Source organism: Bubalus bubalis, chromosome 4, assembly GCF_019923935.1.
Source record: "Bubalus bubalis isolate 160015118507 breed Murrah chromosome 4, NDDB_SH_1, whole genome shotgun sequence".
Classification (NCBI taxonomy): domain Eukaryota; kingdom Metazoa; phylum Chordata; class Mammalia; order Artiodactyla; family Bovidae; genus Bubalus; species Bubalus bubalis.
The window spans coordinates 58556044-58578177 of record NC_059160.1 but is presented as its reverse complement, the minus strand read 5'-3'; the positions used below and the strand labels follow the sequence as shown (position 1 = coordinate 58578177).

At 41.0% G+C, this 22134-nt stretch overlaps 1 long non-coding RNA gene across 1 annotated transcript in view; it reads left to right on the top strand.

The window, feature by feature from the left end:
* LOC123333079 overlaps positions 1-14697 on the top strand; it is a 39511-nt gene extending 24814 nt beyond the window's left edge. Inside the window, exon 2 of the long non-coding RNA XR_006550251.1 lies at positions 14447-14697. This is a non-coding gene — a long non-coding RNA (uncharacterized LOC123333079). The remainder of the gene's footprint in view (positions 1-14446) is intronic.
* The last annotated feature ends 7437 nt before the right edge of the window (positions 14698-22134 follow it).

The following is a 22134-nucleotide window of genomic DNA, read 5'->3' as shown; positions in this document are numbered from 1 at the left end:
CTGCCAATTCAGGAGAAGTGAGTTCGATCCTTGGGTCAGGAAGATCCTCTGGAGGAGGAAATGACAACCCACTCCAGTATTCTTGCCTGGGAAATCTCATGGACAGAAAAGCCTGGTGGGCTACAGTCCCTGGGGTCGCAAAAGAGTTGGACATGACTCAGTGACTGAAAAACAATAACAAAACCAATACAATATTGTAAAGTTAAAAAAAAAAGATAAAAAAAAAGTTCTGTCTACTTTTTACTAGCCAATCCCTTGCTATTGTTAATGCATTTTATATTAAAGCTTTCCTATTAAAATTACTGTGTAATTTCAGTCTCCTAATTAAACCAAGAATGACATAGGGTATGTTTTCCCCATCTCAAACTCATAATGATGTTTCCTGGGGCTATTTCTAGGCTACAGATATTACCTTTTTGCACTTTCTCTACTCCAGCATTTGGTATTAGCAGGGGCTGTCTGTCATGGTTCTCATCTTCCTTGTGATTGGTTTATGGAACACGTACTGACTCAAAGCTCACCAGAGTCCTTCTTTTGGTTCTTTAAAACTTGAGCTGGCATGATGGGAATAGCCTATATTGAGACTGTAATAATGGTTACATATTGTTTAGTTGCTAAGTCATATACAACTCTTTTGTAACCCGGTGAACTGTAGCCCACCAGATTTCTCTGTCTATGCGATTTTCCCAGCAAGAATACTGGAATGGGTTGCCATTTTCTCCTCCAGGGGATCTTTTCAGATCAGGGATCGAACCCATGTCTCCTGCATTGGCAGGTGGATTCTTAACCACTGAGCCACCCAAGAAAGGCTGTGGGTACATATAGATGTATACATTTGCCCAGATTGATTCCAAGGGACACTTAAATGGGCACATTTATTGTATTTAAATATATCTCAAAATAGATAATTAAGAAAACCAAAAACTTGTTCCCTGGGACTGAGGCTGAGAACATACAATCAGAGCTGCTTGAAGCCTCAGTTCCAGCCCTGTGGGGGAGGCCCATGAGAGAAAGAAGCTGATATACACGGAGGAAAAGATGAAAGACAGGGAGAGACAAAGTTTGCAGGTTCTGGTCTCTTGTTCCTGAAGTTATCAAAAGTGAATCTGCCCCCTTTCTTTTCTGCTGTCTGCTCTTAAGAGCTAATACATTCTCCATTTTGCATAAAGTAGTTCAGTTTGATCTTCTTCTACTCATAACCAAAATATCTAATACAGAGAAAGAAAAGGTCATTGTAGCCTGAATTAATCACTGTGGGCAGACTTTATCTCAAAGATGAGAGTGAGCTTGGTCTTGTATACAGAAAAGAGGTAGAAAACACCATAAGTGATAATGTAAAGAAAGCATGGTGGAAAATAAGGATATAATGTTGCATCTGTGGAGATAAGCTTCACAAAGTATAGCAGCTCAGAGCAGGATCTTTGAAATCAGATGGCTTTAGACTTAAATATTAGCTTTGTTGCTCACAAGCAGTGTCCTGGGATAGATACCCAAGGTCTCTGAGCTTCAGATAATTTTTGAAAGATTTAAATGAGATTAAATATTTTAAATATCACAGTGAATGGCATAGTAATAGAAATGATTAAAAAAATAGCAGCAGTAGTTAGTTATTCATGCTCATGATTATAGGAAAATAATTCTTTAAAACACAATTATTTAATTCCAAATTAATAGATGGTGAAATTGACACCATTCTTTAGAAAAATCTAAAAAAAAGAAAAAAGAAAAATTAACCAAATTTCAATCAGTTAGAAAAGAATTGGCTGGTTCATAAGAGTTAGTAATGGCTCACCAATAGCAGGTCATGCCAAATTAACTGTAACTTTTGTTAGTTTTGGGAGATGGGGGAGTAGAGGTCTATCCTTTTTGAAAGGCACTGAATAAAGTGATCGGATAGCCTGACTTGGATACTTTCAGTCAGGGGACCTCTCTCTACTTAGAGCACCCTAAGTTTCTCATTAGCTATTTCCAGTATTTAAAAAGCCTTTCTTTTTATTGACCTGGAATTTCTATATTTGTATCTTAGTTCTGTTGTTTGGAAGTGCACAGAAAGAAGACTGTTTTCCTTTCTTCCAGTACTTGAAGATTCCTTTTATTTATTTTTTCAGATATTTTCCCTTCTGTTACATTAATCCTCAGTTTCTCACATTGCTCTTCATTTATAATAAATTCTAAGCATTTCCAGCCATCCTTCTCTTTGGTGTTTTGTTATGTCGTCCCCCACCCCTGATGCTGGGAAAGATTGAAGGCAGGAGAAGACGAGGACAACAAAGGATGAGATGGTTGGATGGCATCACCAACTCGATGAACATGAATCTGAGCAGACTCTGGGAGTTGGTGATTGACAGGGAGGCCAGGCACGCTGCAGTCCATAGGGTCGCAAAGTTGGACATGACTGAGTGACTGGACTTAACTGAACTATGTCCCTTATGAAGTGTGCAAACTCTTAGAATTAGTTGTGATATTTCTGGTATTTTCAGACTTATGAAACTACAGAAATACTGTTATATAGGATGCACTAATATTTTTATCTTTTGAGTTTAATATTATTAACATTTTTAGAGGAACTATGTCACTTTGTGGATTCATTTTGAACTTGAGAAGAACAAAATTCAACTGTTCCATTTAAAATATACCTTTATAAATCTAAATCTAGAGCTGTGCTATAACTATTGATTTTTTATCTAAAATGTAGGGTTTTACCATTATCCTTCTTGTTAGTTTCAGCATAGTAACTCAACCTGTCAAAATCTTGATCCTGTCATCTGTCATGTTAGTTATCCTTCCTGGCTTCATTTCATCCCCAAATTGGATTTGCATGATCCTACATCATAAGCCACTGACAGAAGTATTGTATAGGACAGCACCAAGTGAGGAGCCCTGAAGCATGTCCTAAAGACTTCCTTCTACATTGACATAGTTTTTCTAATTGGTACTCTTTCAGTAGAGTGTTTCAACCAGCTTGGAATATTCTTATTTGCACTCTGGTCATCTTCTCTCATGGATATCAAGAAAAAATTCTTGGAGTTGTGATAAGAATATAAACTCTAGATTGTGGTTGTATTAGAGCTCTTCAGAGAAACATAACCAGTGTGTGTGTGTGTCTGTGTGAGTGTGTGTGTGTAATTTATATGTTTATATGTAAATATACATATATGTATATGTATGTATATGAACCCACTCCAATATTCATGCCTGGAAAATCCCATGGACCAAGGAGCCTGGTGGGCTACAGTCCATGGGATTGCAAAGAGTCGGACACGACTGAGCAACTTCATTTCATTTCATTTCATACATATATGTATAATATATATGTATATTTTTATATATGTAAATATGCTGGAGAAGACTCTTGAGAGACCAGTCCATCATAAAAGAAATCAACCCTGAATTTTCACTGGAAGGACTGATGCTGAAGCTGAAGCTCTATTTGGCCACCTGATGCAAAGAGCTGACTCGCTGAAAAAGACCCTGATATTCAGAAAGACTGAGGGCAGGAAGAGAAGGAGATGACAGAGGATAAGATGTTTGGATGGCATCATTGACTCAATGGACATGAGTTTGAGGAAACTCAGGGAAATAGTGAAAGGCAGGGAAGACTGGAGTGCTGCAGTCCATTGGGTTGCAAAGAATTGGACACAACTGAGAGACTAAATAACAACAAAAACATATATGTATATTTATATATCTGTATCTACATAGATATGTTCTTCAAATGATTGAATGAAATCTTCTCACATTATGAAACTTCGCTGGTGGCTCAAACAGTAAAGAATCTGCCTGCAATGTGGAAGACCTGGGTTCGATCCCTGGGTCAGGAAGATCCCCTGGAGAAGGGAATGGCTACTCCAGTATTCTTGCCTGGAGAATCCCATGGGCAGAGGAGCCTGGCAGACTACAGTCCATGAAGTCACAATGAGTTGGACACAACTGAGTGACTAAGATTTTCACACATTATAGAGGACATCTGCTTTACTCAGAGTCCACTGATTTAGATGTTAATCTCATCCGAAAACATGTTCAAAGAACTCTAGAATATTGTTTGACCAAATATCGGGCACTGTGGCCTAACCAAGTTGACACATACCATTAAACATCACTCATGGAGGAAGCTTAGATATATCTGGCCTGCCATGAGGGCTGCCAGGAAGAATTGGTCAGTCCATGCCTTTCACAGCGGCACTGGGTTGAGCAAGTGAATGGGCACTGAACTGTAGCCAGTGTGCTACTTACTGAGTCATGAGCCCTGAACCAGGACTGCATCTACTAGCAGGAAGAGTACCTTGTACTAATATATTCACAGGCACAGTCTGTTCACCAAGCCTTGTGCCCTTGGGCACCTTTTTCTAATTTGCACAAAGCCTGTTAGTAGGCAAGCTATGGTCTTACACTCGGCTTCTCATTCTGACTTAGCTTCTTAGTGGCTATATGCCATGGGCTAAGTCAAATTTTTTTTCTATGAAACCGATTTTATTCATCTGTAAAATGGCATGTGTACCTGGTCGTAAGACTTAAATGAACTACCATGTATGAAATGCCTGGACCACTTGGCACACAGTAGGAGGTGCATAAGCAATGATAGCCTGGATGGTGATGCTGTACATCTCCCAGTCTACCACCTGGTATTCTCTCCAGGTGATCCCTCCACATAACCTCTCGGTATGTGATTCCTCTCAAATATTCCTTCTTTAGTTGGCCTAACTGTGGGTTCTATTTAGAGCCATTGGCTGATCTGGATGACCACAAGGGCTGCTTTCCAAACATTTGAAAAAAAAAAAAAAAAAAAAAGGAGACTCAGGCATTGAAATTCCTTGCCTGGCTGAGGCAAAGACTGTCAGAGTCAAGGGACAGTGAGACAGGCCCATAAGTTCCCATTGCCTGGAGCACACAGCTGGCAAGTCTAATTTTAAGTCTTGCTGAAGTCCCTTTTGACACTCAATAAATGCAGAATGTCCTATTTTATCAAAACAATGACTTCTAGCGAGACTCTAAACAGATGACAGCCATGCAGCCTTCCCAAATGGAGCAGAACACATGGTCGCAAATAATGTTTGTAAATAAATTAATAAGTCATACAGAGAAATGCAGGATTGAGAATGGATAAATAACAAGACATTTTTCTCTTAATTAAAAGGACTTGACTCACTTAAAATACCCTAGCACCTTTTGGCTTTGTAGAGAGAGAAACACTTGGAATCATGTGTTAAATCTCTTCTGATAATTCCATGACAACTTCAAATCTCAAATATATAATGTTTTTAGCTTGACACCCTTCTCCAAAAAAGGGACAGTGCCTTGAATAAATCAACTGTAAATGAATAGAAAAAATATTTTTCAAAAACATTTAATGGCTTCATTTTTATAGAAGTCAGTTTGAAAACATCTGAGAATATAAGTCCTCTGTAGAGGACATTCCTACTCCTTAGGACTATGTTACAGGTTAATTACAAAAATTTCCTAACAAAGCATGTTGGTGTCTTTACTATCTTTCTTTCTGTCCCTTCTCTTCCTCTTCTCTACAGAAAAGCAAACTGCACAGTGAGAGTAGTGTTTGTGCAAACCCAGCAGTTGTGCTGTTTTTCAGTCATTAAGCTGTGTCCGACTCTTTGCAACCCCATGGACTGTAGCTCATCAGGCTCCTCTGTCCTTGGGGATTTCCAGGCAAGAACACTGGAGTGGGTTGTCATTTCCTTCTCCAGGAGATCTTCCCGATCCATGGATCGAACCCATGTCTCATGTGTCTCCTGCATTGGCAGGCGGATTCTTTACCACTGAGCCACCAGAGAAGCCTGGCAGACAGAGTAAAAAAGCTAGGAACAATGTTTTCTTTTTAGTAGTTCTCCCTACCATTGGCTTTCTCTTCCTCTCCTTAAAGTCTGATCTTCCTATGTACATGTGTGCAAGAAAGAGAAAGAGAGGGGAGGAAGGGAGATAGAGAAAGAAAGAAAGAAAGTAAAAGAGACCAGTAGTAGATGAGACAGCTGGAACAAAGACAGGAGGGAGGGAGACAAATCTTGATGGTCCCCTGGGCTCTTTCACTGGTGTCCATCGAGTGAGATTGATTCTGTGATAACTCATCAAAGTTACAGAGAACTTTGTGCTCTGGATGAGATTTGAGTTTCTATTGCCTTAATCTACTCACAGCTCCCAAGACCCTCCATTGACTCAATCCCCTTTAAGCCATAGATAATAGAATCACAGCCTAAAGAAAGAAAGAAAAAAAAAAAAAAAAGCCTTTGAAGTTGTGTAGTTCATTTTGTAAAGAAAAGGACTAAGACCCAGTGAAGGGTGACTCAGCCAAGGTCACTTGGCCAGCTGTGGCTGCATTGCACTGGAAATTGCCTTTCCTGAAATCAGTTCAGGGCTTTTGTCACTGCCATATACAGTGTCCCTGCAGTCGGGTCAGCATTCGCATCATCTCTAGTTTGATGTCACTTTGAGCTTTCTTGGAAATACAGTCAGATAAATCCGAGTTGGTTTGTGCATAAATTTACTTTTCTTATACTTTTTCAGAAGGCTGAGGAAACATGCAGTTGTATTAATTTTAAATACTTTGACTTAGCCTAAAAGTTTCTCCACCATCATCATGCTCTCTAGTCTTCCCCAGCCTCATGTTTCAGGGCCCCACATTTACCTTTTATCCCTTGTACACATCTAGTCTCACTTTCACATCCTTGCACAAACCACAACTTCTGCCAGAAATATCCTAGCAACAGTGGCATTTAGTGGAAGCATACAGTGCCTTACCAGCAATAGTCAGTTGGCAGATTCCTAGGATCCTTCACCTCCTGACTTTGAACATTGGCAGACTAAGTAAACATGCAGGGATATTAGGAAACCATGACAGTGCCATCCATTGCTTCCGTGGCTGAAGGAAATATTTCATTTGTTGTCCAGGGAGTATTATGGTGTATCAGTCAAGGCTCAGACAGGAAAACAGAAACTGCTCTAGGTGTTTCAAACAGGAAAGGCTTTAAAATTGGGAATGGATACTAGAAGAACTGGAGGTTGAGAGGTCAGGAAAAAGGCTCTGCTGGTTCTCAGGTTCCTACCAAAGATTCCTGCAAGATGCACAGAATGTTCACCACAGTCTGAAACACTAACTTAGGTGATCTTCAGAGACCACTGCAAAACCTTTCACCCACCACCTAAAGCCCATGAATTCCCATCCCTGCTCTGCTGGAAGAGCACTAATATCATTCTAGTTCTCCTCTGTCTTCTACAGATCATGGGGGTTCTTTTTATAGACGCAAACCAGCCTGGAAACCTGGAAACCAGAGGATTCTGGAAAACGTAGTTTCCAGACTTTCATCCTGTAAGATACAGGGGATAATGTACAGGAGAGAATAGTATCCAATTCCCAACGACCTAGCACTGAGGGCATCCATGTTTCTTCACATTGCAGTGGGAAAAGGGAGAGGCAAGTCCTATTAAGCTTCTATTTCCATTCTAGGTAGACAGTGACTTTTATCATCAAACAGAGTTTAAACTTCCCCCTCTCATCACCATCACCTAGAAAAGAACACAGACCGCATGGAGAATAAAGCTACCCAAGACATCTCAAATAAAACACAACTGTGCTAAAAGTTGCAGTCATTCCCCGGTTAATGATCCAGATGAGAGGTCAAGAAATTTTTCCCAGAAATGACCAGATAGTAAATATTTCAGGTTTTGTGGTCTCTCTCAATCACTCAGCTCTACCCTGGTAGTGCCAGGGCAGTCACAGACAAATGAGGAAGAATGAATGTAGCGGTGTTCTAAAAACACTTCATTTACAAAAATGGGTGGCAAGCCAGATTTGTCCAGCAGACCATAGTTGTTTGATCTCTGATGTAGACCATTAATAAGTAAAAAAAATACCCCCCAAAACAAACAAAAAATAATCCCCGAAACAAGCAGAAAAAACCAATCAACAACAACAAAAAAAAACAACAAAAAAACCTTTCAGCCACCTTACAGAACTATCTGGGAGGATGGCAATGTAGGAGACAGTGAAGAGAATATAGACTAGGCAAGCATTATTTGCTTGACCAGGCATCAAACCTGTGTCTACTGCATTGCAGGCAGATTCTTTACCATCTGAGCCACCAGGGAAGCCCTTCTGATTAAGAGGCAGGGGTAGAGATGGGCACTGTTCCTGAACTGTGGTGAGGAGAAGCAGTGACTGAGAACAGTATCCTTTGTGGTTGCTTATATATATGAGTTGGGGCTTCCCAGCTGGCTCAGTGATAAAGAACAGTGATAAAGAATCCGTCTGCCAATGCAGGAGATGAAGGAAGTGCAGGTTCGATCCCTGGGCCAGGAGGATCCCTTGGAGAAGGAAATGGCAACCTGCTCCAGTATTCTTGCCTGGAAAATACCACGGACAGAGCAGCCTGGCAGGCTACAGTCTGTGGAGTCGCAAAGAGTTCAACATGACTAAGCAACTGAGCATGCAGGCATACATATGAGTATGTATAGTTCCTGGGGGATTTAATTTTCCACCTGAACCTAGGCATTCTCCACAACACACTTTTTTTTGTGCACCATTATCAATAGTCTTTCCATTGCAAGTGATGAAACCCAATCCACATTGGCTAAAGCCAAAAGATGGATGTCCTGGCTCTTGTACCTAAAATTATCAGGGCTCTTACTGACTTGCTGCAAAGTTGACTCTAGGTATGTGTCTAGTGTTGATACAAGTCAGTCTCTCGCCACCACTAAGCACTACTTCTCTCTGCTTTTCTTCGTCTCACTTGAATCGACTTTCCGTCTGCGTTGGTGATCCATGATCTGCTAGCCCCACAAGCCCTGTGGGAGGATGGTGCCACTTTCCCCACAGTTCCAGTAAAGTTCTCCCTGACTCTAGTTGCTCTGACCTGAGTCTCAGGTGCATTCTAGAACCAAATTATTCTGGCAAAAGGAAAGGAAAATACTATCTAAGCCTAGGTTATGTGCCCTGTTGCAGGTGGGATCGGGCCCATCTCAAATGCACAGACTGAGAATGAGGAGGAAGCATAGCTCTTTTGGGAGGGGAGAAGGAAGTGGCAACCCACTCCAGTGTTCTTGCCTGGAGAATCCCAGGGATGGGGGAACCCGGTGGGCTGCCATCTATGGGGTCTCACAGAGTCGGACATGACTGACACAACTTAGTAGTAGTAGTATCATTGCTTTACAATGTTGTGTTAGTTTCTGCTGTACTGCCAAATGAATCAGCTATATTATACATATATCCCCTCCCTCTATGTCCTCCCTCCAGCCCCACTCCTATCCCACCCCTCTAAGTCACCACAGTGCACAAAGCTGAGTTCCCTGTGCTATACAGCAGGTTTCCACTAGCTTATCTGTTTTACACATGTCAGTGCACAGACATCAATCTCAGTCTCCCAGTCATGCCACCCTTGCTCCACCCCATGTCCATTTGTCTGTTCTCTTCATCTGTGTCTCTATTCCTATCCTACAAATAGGTTCATCCATGCCAGTTTTGAGAAAATAATAATTTAGAAAGACACATGCACCCCCCAGTATTCATTGAAGGACTGTTGACAATAACCAGGACATGGAAGAAAACTAAATGTCCATCAACAGATGAATGGATAAAGAGTGGTGCATATATACAAGGGCCTCCCTGATAGCTCCGATAGTTGGTAAAGAATCTGCCTGCAATGCTGGAGACCCTGGTTCAATTCCTGGGTCAGAAAGATCCCCTGGAAAAGGAATAGGCTATCCACTCCAGTATTCTTGGGCTTCCCTTGTGGCTCAGCTGGCAAAGAACCCACCTGCAATGTGGGAGACCTGAGTTCGATCCCTGGATTGGGAAGACCCCCTGGAGGAGGGAAAGGCTACCCATTCCAGCATTCTGGCCTGGAGAATTCTATGGATTGTATAGTCCATGGAGTCACAAAGAATTGGACATGACTGAGTGACTTACACATTCATATATATATATATATATATATATATATATATATATATATAGGGGAATATTACTCAGCCCTAAAAAGGAATGGAATTGGGTCATAGTTCTGAAAGGAAAATCAAAATGTCATCTGAATGCTGTGCAAATAAAGGCCCTGAGTCTATAGTTGGACTTGCTTTCATAGAGGTCTAGGTTACCCATGCCCAATTAATGCCCTGAACTAGGCAGACAGCCTCTGATGCACATTGTTCAGCTTCTAATGTCCCTCTAAGAGAAAGTGCCGCCTCAGCTGCAGGCACAAAGCTGGTACAAGGCAGATCAGTAAATAAGGGTGAATGAGCGAATGGAACTTATTTAATTAGAGTAAGTATGACAGACATTTTTGGAGGATACATTGCTGAAGAATCTTAAACAAGATGGAGACACCATTTTCTTCTCTAAACCAGAATCCTTTGATCATTTGTTCTGATTTTTTCTTAGTTCTCATGAAAGCAGTTAATGAGAGCTAGGGAGGGAGGGAGGGAGAAAGGTCACAGTGTCCTTTCTAGGAGGCCGTGGCACTTGACTTTACCTTTCCTTTAGCTTATCCGCTGAGATGGATAAAGACTGAAGCTTTCAAAAGAAAGAGCCAATAGATTTCATTTTATTGGGTTAAAGAGATGTGCGTTTCCTCAGGCCTAAGATCGACCCTACCCTACCAGCCGAGGATATGTGTTTAACCGTGGCCACCAGTACCGCGGTGTAAGCAAGCACTGACCTTTTAGATTAGTGCCTAAGCCTTCATTAAGAAGAGCATCCAAAATGACAGCCATGCCTCTGAGGAAGCCCAGCATTCCACACCAGTAGCCCGAGCAGGGAAATTGACTTGGCGTGGGATTCTCCTCTCCCGGGCCCCCATACTGGGAGCCAGGGGCACAAGACAGCACGTTGGCAGATTCCAGTCACTTAGGAGCTTTCCTTTATGATGCTGCTTTGTAAGAATGCGTCTAGTTAAATTCACGGGGTCATTGACTGTGGCTTTCAAAACACAAGCTTTTATGAAGGAATGCAGACCTGGAATCCAAGGTTCAGAGCCCAGACCTTCAAACAGATTAATCGCCATGGGGAGCATCATAAAAGTTTTCCAACTCTGGCTTCTTCCTGTGCCCTAGCAACCGTGGGGCCCCTATTCAGCAGACCCAGGTGTCCACTATGGTCTGTTGGACAGAGCACTGGGCAGGGAGCCAAGAACTGGGGCAGGCTCATTTCAGCTTCCCAACTGGTTCCGTATATGCCCCCTTGAGCAGGTTTCCTGCTTATTATGTTAGAAAGAGAACAATAATGCCCCAAGACACAGAGTTCCAGGATGAGGGTAGAGGTGGGACAGGTGGATATGTGTGTGTGTATGTGTGAGTGTGTGTTGTGGCAGGGAGTGTCTGGAGAGCAAGTAAATCATTTGCAATGGAAATAGTGTCCTGCTGTATCTAGTGGATAAAACAAGTGACTATTTGCTGCTCTTGATAAGCTGAAGGGAGAGGGAGACGAAAGAGATAAATATGACTGAGGAACAAATGAAGACTTGACAGTCTGTCCTGTGAACCTAATGTAACCTTCCTGAAGAATTTTCTGACGCCTTGTATTGAAATGTAAAACTGTACTTTTCTAAATATGAGTTTAAAATAAAATTTTCTTCCAGATAGGGTACATATGGGAGATGCCAAATAAATGTTTATCACATCAGTCAAATAATTTTAAATATTAGCTAGAATGCAGCCATAATTAGCAAGTAGACTTCTGTCTGTACCAGACAAGGCAAGCTGTGGAGATGATACCATTTCCTGAGTGCCTACTGCATGCCAAACACAGAGCCTCACACTTTTGGGTGGCTTATCTCATTTCCTCTTTTCAATAGAAGCATAAGGTAGGGTGTTTACCATCATCCCCATTCTGCAGACGGGAAAGCTAATGGATGTACAGGAGTTAAGTACATATCATGAGGTTGTGGAGGGGGGATTTGAACCTAAGCAGTACAGTTGATTCTGGAGTTGGCATTACCCCAACCACTGCTCTGCCAGTGATGGCCCCATCTTCCTGCTACTGTTGTAAAGACTAGGAAGACCTGGGACAGAAGGTACCATCCAGAAAGCAGTGGGAGGGTTGCTGGATTTGGCAAATAAAAATGCAAAGGGTGCACTTCAATCTGAATTTCAGATAAATAATGATTAATATTTTGCTGTATGTCTCAAGCAATATTTGGGACTTACTTATACTAAAAAATCATTTCTTATTTGTCTGAAATTCCAATTGAACTGGGTGTTGTATATTTTATCTTACAGCCCTCTCCTCAGGAGACATGGGTATGGTGGAAGGGAGGATCCATTCCATACAGCCTGGCTTGTCTGGGTTGCCAAAGGAAAGGACCTGCCTGAAGAGTTCCTCTTTATAATTTACCAGTGGTTCTCAACCTTCCACCCAAGACTAGTTGTTTCTCCAAACCAGCTGAAATCTCTAGTGCCTCAGTTGCTTGTAATAAATGTAGATGACTGAGCATGGGAGAGAAGTGGGTACCATAAGAAAAAACCATCCTTATATACATGTGTTTGTAGCAGAAGCTCCGGGAAATTTTTGCTCTTAAAGTAATAAGGACTGTAGGTATGTACCCTCCAGTGTCCTGTGGCTCAGAGATGTATTTTCTTCGGCTCAATGATTATTGTTGAGGCTCTACCCTTTGTCCACTAAAGTGTCCATGTGTCCTGTTTTTTCTTAGCTACTGGCCTGCCCCACTCATGTATGATATCTGTCTGCACCTCTCCCCAGCCATTTGAGTTGATAACTACTTTTAGGAAGGCACCTCCCCAAGAGATAGCCAGAATTCAATTTCCGTTCTAAAACTGCATTAGAATCCTTGACATAATTTAGACAAATGTATGCAGGTTTTAATACTGTTTATGCAAATTCCCAATAATCTACCTATTTTATACTCATAGCAATGGCCATTGGTAAAATCCTAGTGAAGTCCACAGGTATAGATTGTGTGTAATTGAGAACTGGATGAAGTCAGGGTTCTCTGAGCCTTAAAAGGGCAAATGGTGTAAATGTTAATAGGGATGAACATGAAGGGGAAAACTGCAGGGATTGCGATGAAACATCTTTGGTTTGGAAGCAGTGAAGCACTTAATCTTTGATTTATAAACAAACCAGAACCAGATGTAGGAATATTCGTTTCTGTGAATATGATGTATCCTGCTGATGAGAATCTCTTTCTCCAAAGAAATAAAGTGAAAATCTGCCAACCATTTAAATGAAGAGAAATGTGTCTGGTACTTTTGCCTGCCTTGTTGTAAGCCAGACTGTGAATTCAGAAGACTTGGGCCTTACTCATGGCTCCATGCTCTGAACAGTATCATTGCACCATCTACCAACTGAGATCCACTCAGCTGTCGAAAAAACTGTTTAGGGCTTTAAGAAATGATGTTAGCATCATGTTTACCAGCTCATTAGGCAACTCACTTTAGTTTTTGCTTTTGACCTTTGGTATCAACATCTTTTATTGTCAGTGGATTCAATAAAGGAATCATCATGGGAGTGATTTGAAAACCATGCAAGGTGAAAAGGTGTTGATGTAACCATTAAGTGTTTCTTAAACTTTGTCTTTGGTCAAAACTTCAGTTTTTGTTTTACAAATAAAAGTAGTGTTTGAAGAGACTGGCTCCTACAAATGAAAAGTAGCATTTGACCTGGGGAGAGAAATGTACCTCGGATTACTTCCCTGTTTCTAGCCTTGAGAAAGATCAGCGATGAGGGGCCATAGGAGGTAGTGGAGTATAACTGCCAAAGCCTGTTATGTATTTAAACCTGGCTGGTGACTATTTATCTTCATGTTCCTTTTATCCTCACCCAAACCATTAGGTAATCAAGTTTAGACTATTCAGATATGCATTTTCAATATTTATCTTCAGGTCATTTAAACCAAGGTGCATTTCCGTGATTAAAAGTGGCACAATGAGGAGAGTTATGAAAAAAATGGCTATAAAAGAAGAAAATTGGAGAGATAAGCTAAATAAACGAACCCAATTAGAAAACAGGCTTCACAAAGAGATGAAAATACATGTAATTTTGTGGAAGAAATAGATAATGTTAGTTAAAGCTTTATAAAGTGCTTGGGGGGAATTGAGAGTGAGCCATTTAAATGTGAGGCAGAGATGAACTAGAAATCAGTAGACTTGATAGAGTGGGGGAATAAATTATTTGAGATTCAAGGTTTTTAATAGGGTTTCAATAGTGTTTTGAGACAGAATGTCAAAAGAACAACATGGTTGAATCACAGAGATCAGGATGGGAGGTAATGAATAAACTTGAGAAGCCAGGATGAACGAAAGAAAGAGAATGAATTCTAAAAGGATGAAATGGGCTTGAGTGGTAATGAATAACATATTGAGACTAAAATATGAATATTCAACAGTAATATGAGACCATCAGATTAAATAGTTAAGAAATGATATGAATATAATAGGAAATAGAAAAGACAGAGCAGATGGAAAATAAGGCATTTTCTATTTTCTCTTTTAGGATTAAGAGTTCTGATTGCAAATGGAGGGAAATAAATGTCAAGATAAATAAAATTAATGTGCTTTGGCAAATAAAGGAAGCTGGAAATACCAAAGAGAGATGAAATGTTGCTCCCTCCCCCAAACACACAGACTAAAGTCAACCATGTTTGGCAATTCTTGCTTCTTCCAGGAAGCAGTCCCTGAAAATTCTCACAAAACATCTCATTCATTATTGTATTTGAATAATAAAGTGGCACATTTTGTAGTGTTTTTCTAATTTGCAATTTTCTTTGTGTTTTGATCAAATTCTTTCTCATTGTTATTGAATATGTAGGTTTCATGTCTCCACCATTTTTCAAGGGTAAAGAACAGAGCTGTGATTTCATTTGTCCTTTTCCCCACTTCATAGCATCTGCTCACAATGTTTTTTGACTGCTTTACCATTACACAAAAATTAGGTATGTGAGGAAAGTCATATTTTTGGAGAAAGAGACTAAAATTTAGAATGAGAGTTAAATTCAGAAATAAATCATCTGAATGGAAAGATAGAAAAATATTAAACAGATGAGAGTTGATTCAAGCACATATCTGACTGCAGGGAGGTCATGAAGGCCATGATGGAACAAATATGTTTCAAGTTGAAAATGGAAACTTAACTCAAGCATTATTTCACCTGACAAGGAATATCCACATACTTACACAAATGAACGGTTTTTTTTTTTTCCTTTTCTGTGGGCAGGAAAAATCAATTACATTTTTTTTTTCTAAAAATGATGTCTGCTTGTTCTGCTGGTGATGATGGAGGGATTTGTACCTCACTGAGATGAATGTTCTCAAGTCTCTGTGTCTGACCTTGAATTCGACCAGGGTTTCCTCTAAGTGTTTTTCAAAGACATTGAAAATTTCCTTCTACAAAGTAAAGTGAACTTAACAATCAAAGTCATTGAGAAGACCATGCTGGTCATCCTCAGCCTCAATTGGGCAGTCTACTGGTATGCTTTTTCTTTTTACATGAAAGATTAGCTGGTCTTCAATTGGAGTCACAGCTAAAAGGCACAAAATTGATGGTGACTTTTAAATTTAAAGGCAAACACACAAGAGAGATAATGCACTATTTTGAGGCATGGTCAGGTAATTCATAGTGAATCTGTCTAGAAACCATACTAGCAAGTACTGTTTCATTAGGTCTCCTGGCTTAACTCACTAATAGACCTGTTGGCAGGACACAGAGATCTCTATTCCTTATCATCAAATGACCACTTGAATTAGGTCCCTCATATTAGGTCTCAAGAAAGCCATCTTTCTGCTCTCAAGTGATTTCCTTCTGACTGTGTGATTAAGGGTACCCATTTGCAGTTTTCCAGTGCAAAACAAATTGAGAAATTTTTCTTTGAAACAGAAGGCTGCATTACAGGGCATTAAGCATTCTTTATGACACCAGCAAGATTCAAGAAGAGCATGGATCTTTTCTTTCCTGAAGTGCTAATGGCACAGGGAACTGGAGATATCATTATGCACTTGAAAACTCCAAAAATTACTTTCAGCTGAGTTTCAACATGATTCGGGTCCTTGATTCCATCAGGTGAGGGCAGCAATTGTTTCAGTGGAGCAGTACTGAGAAGCAGTGAATGTAAGAGCTGGGTTTCCAGAAAAGAGAAGGCACAGTTCATGGTGCCTGCTCCAGGCTTTGGATTGTGGCTCATACAAATCGAAATTCTTTCTAGATTTTCCTCTAAATCTAGGTTTGAAAGAACTGGAACATTTGTTTCATTTCCCCTGCCTTCTTTTTTTTTTTTTTTTTAATCTCTCCCCATTGATATTTCAAATTTTTTTTCATATGATAGAAGCCAGTTTTGTGACCCTATTCTGATCTCCTTCTCTTTTCTTCTTCTCTTCATCCTTTATTTCTTCCTCAGGCCTTGCTATGGGCCAGGCACAGAGTTGGTGATGGGGATACAGGGCAAAAAGACAATAGAACTGCAGGGAGAAATAGGTAAATCTGCTATTATAGTTGGAGATTTCAACACACCTCTATCTAGTAGCCGACAGAGAAAAACGAAACCTCAGGTGCTCACAATCTTGTTGGACATTAAGACATGTAGCATCCATTATCAGATGGGTGATGAGTGCACCAACAAAGACAGATTCCTTGTACTATGTGAGGAGAATGACCAGGAGGGTCTGGGAAGGGTTTTTGAGTTACGCTGGCGACTCTGCAAGGACTCAGAGTAGCTACTGTCAGATGTTGAAGATGGTTAAGAACTGGAGGATGATGGAGGGATGAATGAAGGGATGGAAGGACAAATTAAGTGAAAGGATTTGCATCTTGAAGAATAAGATGCGTTCTCATGTAGGGTACATGAGAATTCTATACTAGGGATGAGAGTTCTCATACTAGGTATGAACTCTCATACCTAGTATGAGAAACTGAAACAGGAGACACAGTTTTAAAGCTTTTAGGATTTATATTTTTAAATATATATATATCATTAAATATTAAATATATATATATATATCATTACCCACTGGCAGCTTAGTGGTAAAGAATCCACCTGCCAGTGCAGGAGATGTGGGATTGATCCCTAGGTCAGGAAGATCCCCTTGAGGAGGAAATGGCAACCCACTCCAGTATTCTTGCCTGGGAAATCTCATGGACAGAGGTGCCTGGCAGGCTGCAGTACATAGGGTTGCAGAGTCAGACACTCACTCTCTCATATAAATATTATCATATTCATAAAAATAAATATACTACCAGGCACAAATGATGCATTTTTTATCTTTTTAACTCAATTACTACAGAGTGGCCCTTACAGATTCACAATGTAAAAATATCATTGGAATGAATTAAGGTGATGGAGGCCATTGGAAAATTTTAACTAAGGGAGTGAACTGAAGAGGTCATATTTTAAAAAGGTGATCCTGGCATTAGTATGGGGTACCACTTTACAGCTTTGTTAATGCGTATGTGCTCAGTCATTAGTGTATGGATTATAGCAAGTTGGGTTATGGCCCGCACTTAGAAAAAATGTTTGTGTGACACAAAGAATAGAAAAAATCAGCATGCATTGCTCTATTTTTATGTATTTTGTACTGCTACGCAATGCACTTCCTACAGTGCCTTGGACAAAAACAGTTTAAGAGATACTGCTTTGAGTTTGAAGAAGCAGAGAGAGCATCACAGGGTACATCTGCAATCGAGGCAAAAAAGGTAATGAAGGCTTGGACCAGGCAGCTGCTTTATATTGCAAGGAATTACACTGGGCTACTTTTCTGACTCATCGTATCTATTCCTGTGTTGAACTTTGCAGGACACTGAATAATGGAGGAAATTGGCAAGTTGGAAGCAAGCTCTGAGTTTAAAGTCAAGAAACTGTGGTTTAGTGCTTCCCTTTGTTACAGAGCTGGGACACCCGTCCTCCTCCTAATATAAGTCATTTGTTTTAGAAAAAGAAATCTTTAAACATATGCATTAAAAGTATGGCTACTGGTTTCCATGGTGTCTGAGTCCCACTCCAGTGTGCAAGTGACTAGATTCATAAACTTTCAAAGAAGGAGAAATGGCTATGGTAGAAGCAGGGTATGCTGTTGGAGGCTCTATTAGCTTCCTAGGGCTGCTGCAAGAAATTTCCACAAAGTGATATCTTAGAGCAGCAGAAATGTATTCTCTTGCAGCTCTGGAGGCCGAAAGTCTGAGATCAAGGTGTTGACGTGCTATGTTCCTTCCAAAGGCCCTGGGGAGAATCTGCTTCTCACGCCCTCTGGCTTCTGCTGGCCGTGGACATTGTTTGACTTGCAGTCTCTGCCTGTGTCTTCATGTCTCCTCCTACTCCGTGCCTGTCTTCTTCTCTCTTTTTCTCATAATGACCCTTGTCCCTGGATTCAGGGGCTACCCAGGTCATCCAGGATGGTGTCCTCTAGATTCTCAACTTCTATGGCATATGCAAAGACCCTTTCTCCAAATAAAGTAATAATCACAGGTTCCGGCTATTAGGACATGAGCATGTCTTCTGGGGGACTACCACTCAGCTAACTACAGAGGGAAAGTGCACTTTAGTCAATATTTGTATCTGATATTCCACCAGAAAAGACCTGCCCTAATGCATCTGCTATGGATTGAATGTATGTGTCCTCCCCTCCCCCACCCAAATTCATAGGTTGACTTTCTAACCCCCAGTGTGATGGTATTTGGAGAGGCCTTTGGGAGGTAAATAGTCATGAGGTTGGTGCTCCCATAGTGGGATTAGTGTCCTTATGAAAAGACAGACAGGAAAAGTACATTCTCTCTCTCTCTCTCCCCTCTCTCTGCCATGTGAAGGTATACAGTGATAAGGCAGCTGTCTGCAAACCAGGAAGTAGTCCCTCATCAGACAGGAGAAGTGCCAACACCTTGACCTTGGATGGCCAGCCTCCAGAACAATGAGAGAGACATGTTCGTGGTCTAAACCCTGAATGTGCCACTCTTTTGCAGCAGCCTGTGCTGACACAATCTAGCTAACACAAAGTTAGCTAGAATCCACTTTGTGGATTCATTCTATGAGTGATGCTGAACATTGGTGCTGAGGCAAGGAGGCCAGGATGCAGTTGAGGTTTTCTGTCCTTGTTGTCATAAAAAATGTGTTAATTAGTTGGGAAGAGAAGTAAATGGCACTATTCTGGGAAAATAACACCAAATATGCAATGCAAAAATTTATTACAAAAGGGATGCTTGATGTGTGATTTGGGACAATTGCCTGACCTCTCAGATGCTCAAAATCCTCTTCTTTATGATGAGCAAATTAAACTAGATTATTCTAAGTTCCTTTCCACTTTTATTTTCTTCTGTAAGAACTTTATGGGCTTCCAAAGTGGCTCAGTGGTAAAGAGTCTGCCTGCCAATGCAGGAGATGTGGGGTTCGATCCCTGCGACAAGAAGATTCTGTGGAGAAGGAAATGGCAACCCATTCCAGTATTCTTGCCTGGAGAATCCCATGGACAGAGGAGCCTGGTTGGTACAGTTCAGGTGGTCGCAAAGAGTCAGACATGACTGAGCAACAAAACGCCACACCACCAAGAACTTTATAGCAGATGTCCAGCTCCCCCAGCCCCTTTTCCTTGCTTCGTGCATTGCTAAGTGCTTGTAGCTTGCTTGCCTTATCACAGGATGGCTTGCTGACATGTGGGAAAGCTAAACCCCAGAGTAGCCTGCTTCTCTTCCAGTGAATGGCTCTCTGGAGAACTCCAGAGTGAAGGCTATATCCTTAAGCAAATTAAACATTTTATTGGCAAAACATATACCTTGATACTGTATATACACCTTATCATGACAATGTAGCAAAAAAAGAAGATCCAATTTGGGATACCAGTGAAAGAGTTGACGTCAATTTGCACATGATGCATGTAGCGTGGTCCCAGAGAATCCTTGTGCTCAGTCACTTCAGTGTGTCAGAGAATCGTTAGGTGTGACTAATTGCTTGTTGAATTTGAATGCACAGGTCTAAGAAAAATGATCCCTGCATAGTCACTACTTTGGAGGGAACCCCTGGAACCCCCACATTGTCCCTGGCTCGCCCACTTTTCCTTCCATTTCAGAGTTGAAAACCTGGGGTCATACTTGCCCTGGAGTTCACACAGCTGCTTCAGCCTCAAGAACTCCAGCCTTGTTATGAGGGGTCTCTGTTCCCTTCCCTTCAGAGTCTGGAGCCCCTGGCATGATATTCACTCCAGGACTCCAGGATTCAAAGGGTTCTGCAGCCACGGAGCAGCTTTGCTTTTAAATGGCCTCAAGCAGTTTTGGAGCTTTGACTCTCTCCAAGCCTGGGTGCCCCTGGGTTGTGACTTCTGTGCTGAGAAACCCCAGTGCCACCTCCTGCTCTCTCCAGGCATCAAACCTGCAATTAGAAGCTTATAGGAACACCTAGTGAACACCTTTCTGTGGGACTCCCTTGTGGTCTGTCAAAACCACCTCTCTCCCAGCCACGCTTCAATTATTTCTCCTTCCAAGATAGAACAGGGGGAAAAAAGGGAGAGTCAAGTGGAACCAACTCTTACGTGCTAATCTACAAGACCTGGCCCAACTTTGGTCTATAGAGTGCCCAGGCAGCTCAGAGACCACCTCAGTTACTGTGGCAACCAGACATTCACGGGGCTCTCAGCCTTGCTTAATATTTCATAGGGATTCTGCATTTTACAGGCTCTCCTTTTCAGTCCTGTCAGTTTAAGCACAACTTCAGTCTACCTTCTTTAACTGATGAAACCTGTGGTTGTTTGCATTTTTTAAGTAGCTGAAATTTTAGACTTAAGATGTCTCCAATAAATACTTCATAAGTGAATAAATGGTTTGAAATGCCTCATTTTAAACAGACTCGGGAGAATGGATTTCTCTAGAGAATGAGGCAGAGTCAAGAAAATCTAAAGGAGATTGGGACACTTAATTTTTCATTCATGCACAATCTACTCTTTTCACAAGACAGATCTGTGCTATTTTTACATAATTCCACACTATAATTGGCTACAGATATTTAACCATAGCAGACACTGGTCTTCAAATAAACATTTTTAAGTAATCTGAAGATTTCTAATTGTTATCATCCTCCAAAGACACTGACTTTCATGTTGGTGCTGCATACATTTTTGTGTGGCTTTGGCTACCCTCCAGAAATTTCCCCTGAACCTGGCTAAATTCCTCTGCTCTCAGAGCTCACTAATCCTAGATATGTTTCTATCATAAAACGTGGGCTATTATATTGGAGACATGATATTCATGGAGATATGAGTGTGACTTTGTCTCTTTCCCTCAAGTGTATGCTTCTCAGTTCTAGACTTACCCATTCTTATTTTCCCAGTGCCTACTATGGTTGTTGAACTGCTCTTCTTGATTTTGACTCTGCTTCTCCCTCTCCACCTCCCCCAGGGCTTTCACACTTTTCTTCTTTAGTTTCTACAGTGGACCTCTGAACTGCTATTCAGCTGTATACCTGAAGTTTGCCATGGAGAATGGATTTCTGTATAGGACTTTGGGTGGAAAATGAGGTCAAGTGACCAGTCTGTTTAAGACAGTGTTAAGTCTCCAGCATTCACTATAAACTGTCCAGCGAGGGAGAGATTCCTAGAGCTCACAAGCTTCCTTTTACAAGGATTTCTCCTGATAGAGGCAGCAGGAGAACTTTCCCCACAAAGAGCACCATTCACCATCCAAATCACAGGCATTTTCTGGAGTGTCATGCTCATTTCTTTGTTCAGTTCATAGATATTTATGGTGCTTACTGTGTGCCAGGGCCTTTCAGATCTGATGAGCTACAAACCAGTGGGTTCTTTAGAAATCAGCAGCCAGTTGAATTGATATCACCATGGCAGGAAAATAGTACAAAAAAAGCATAAAATTCCTGTCCTGGGCGATCTTAACATCTTACCATCTTAAAATGGCTTTTTGGTGTTGAGAACGAAAACCAAAGTACTCTCACTTCTTCAGCAATGAGGCACCTCCCCTCCCCCAAGGAAATTCATTTTTCTCAAAGAATGATCTTAAATGTTCCAAGCAGAAACTAGTTCTCTATGGATTTCATCATAATTTTCCCATTCTTGCTGTAAAGCTGTAGTTTTCAAAAAACAGGCTATTCCACACCTACCCTATCCGCTTTTAATATTTAAGTTTCTGGGCTTAGGTAAAACTGCTCAACTTTTTAAAATACCCCATTTCATATTCATCTTAAGTTTCTTGTATTTTATCTT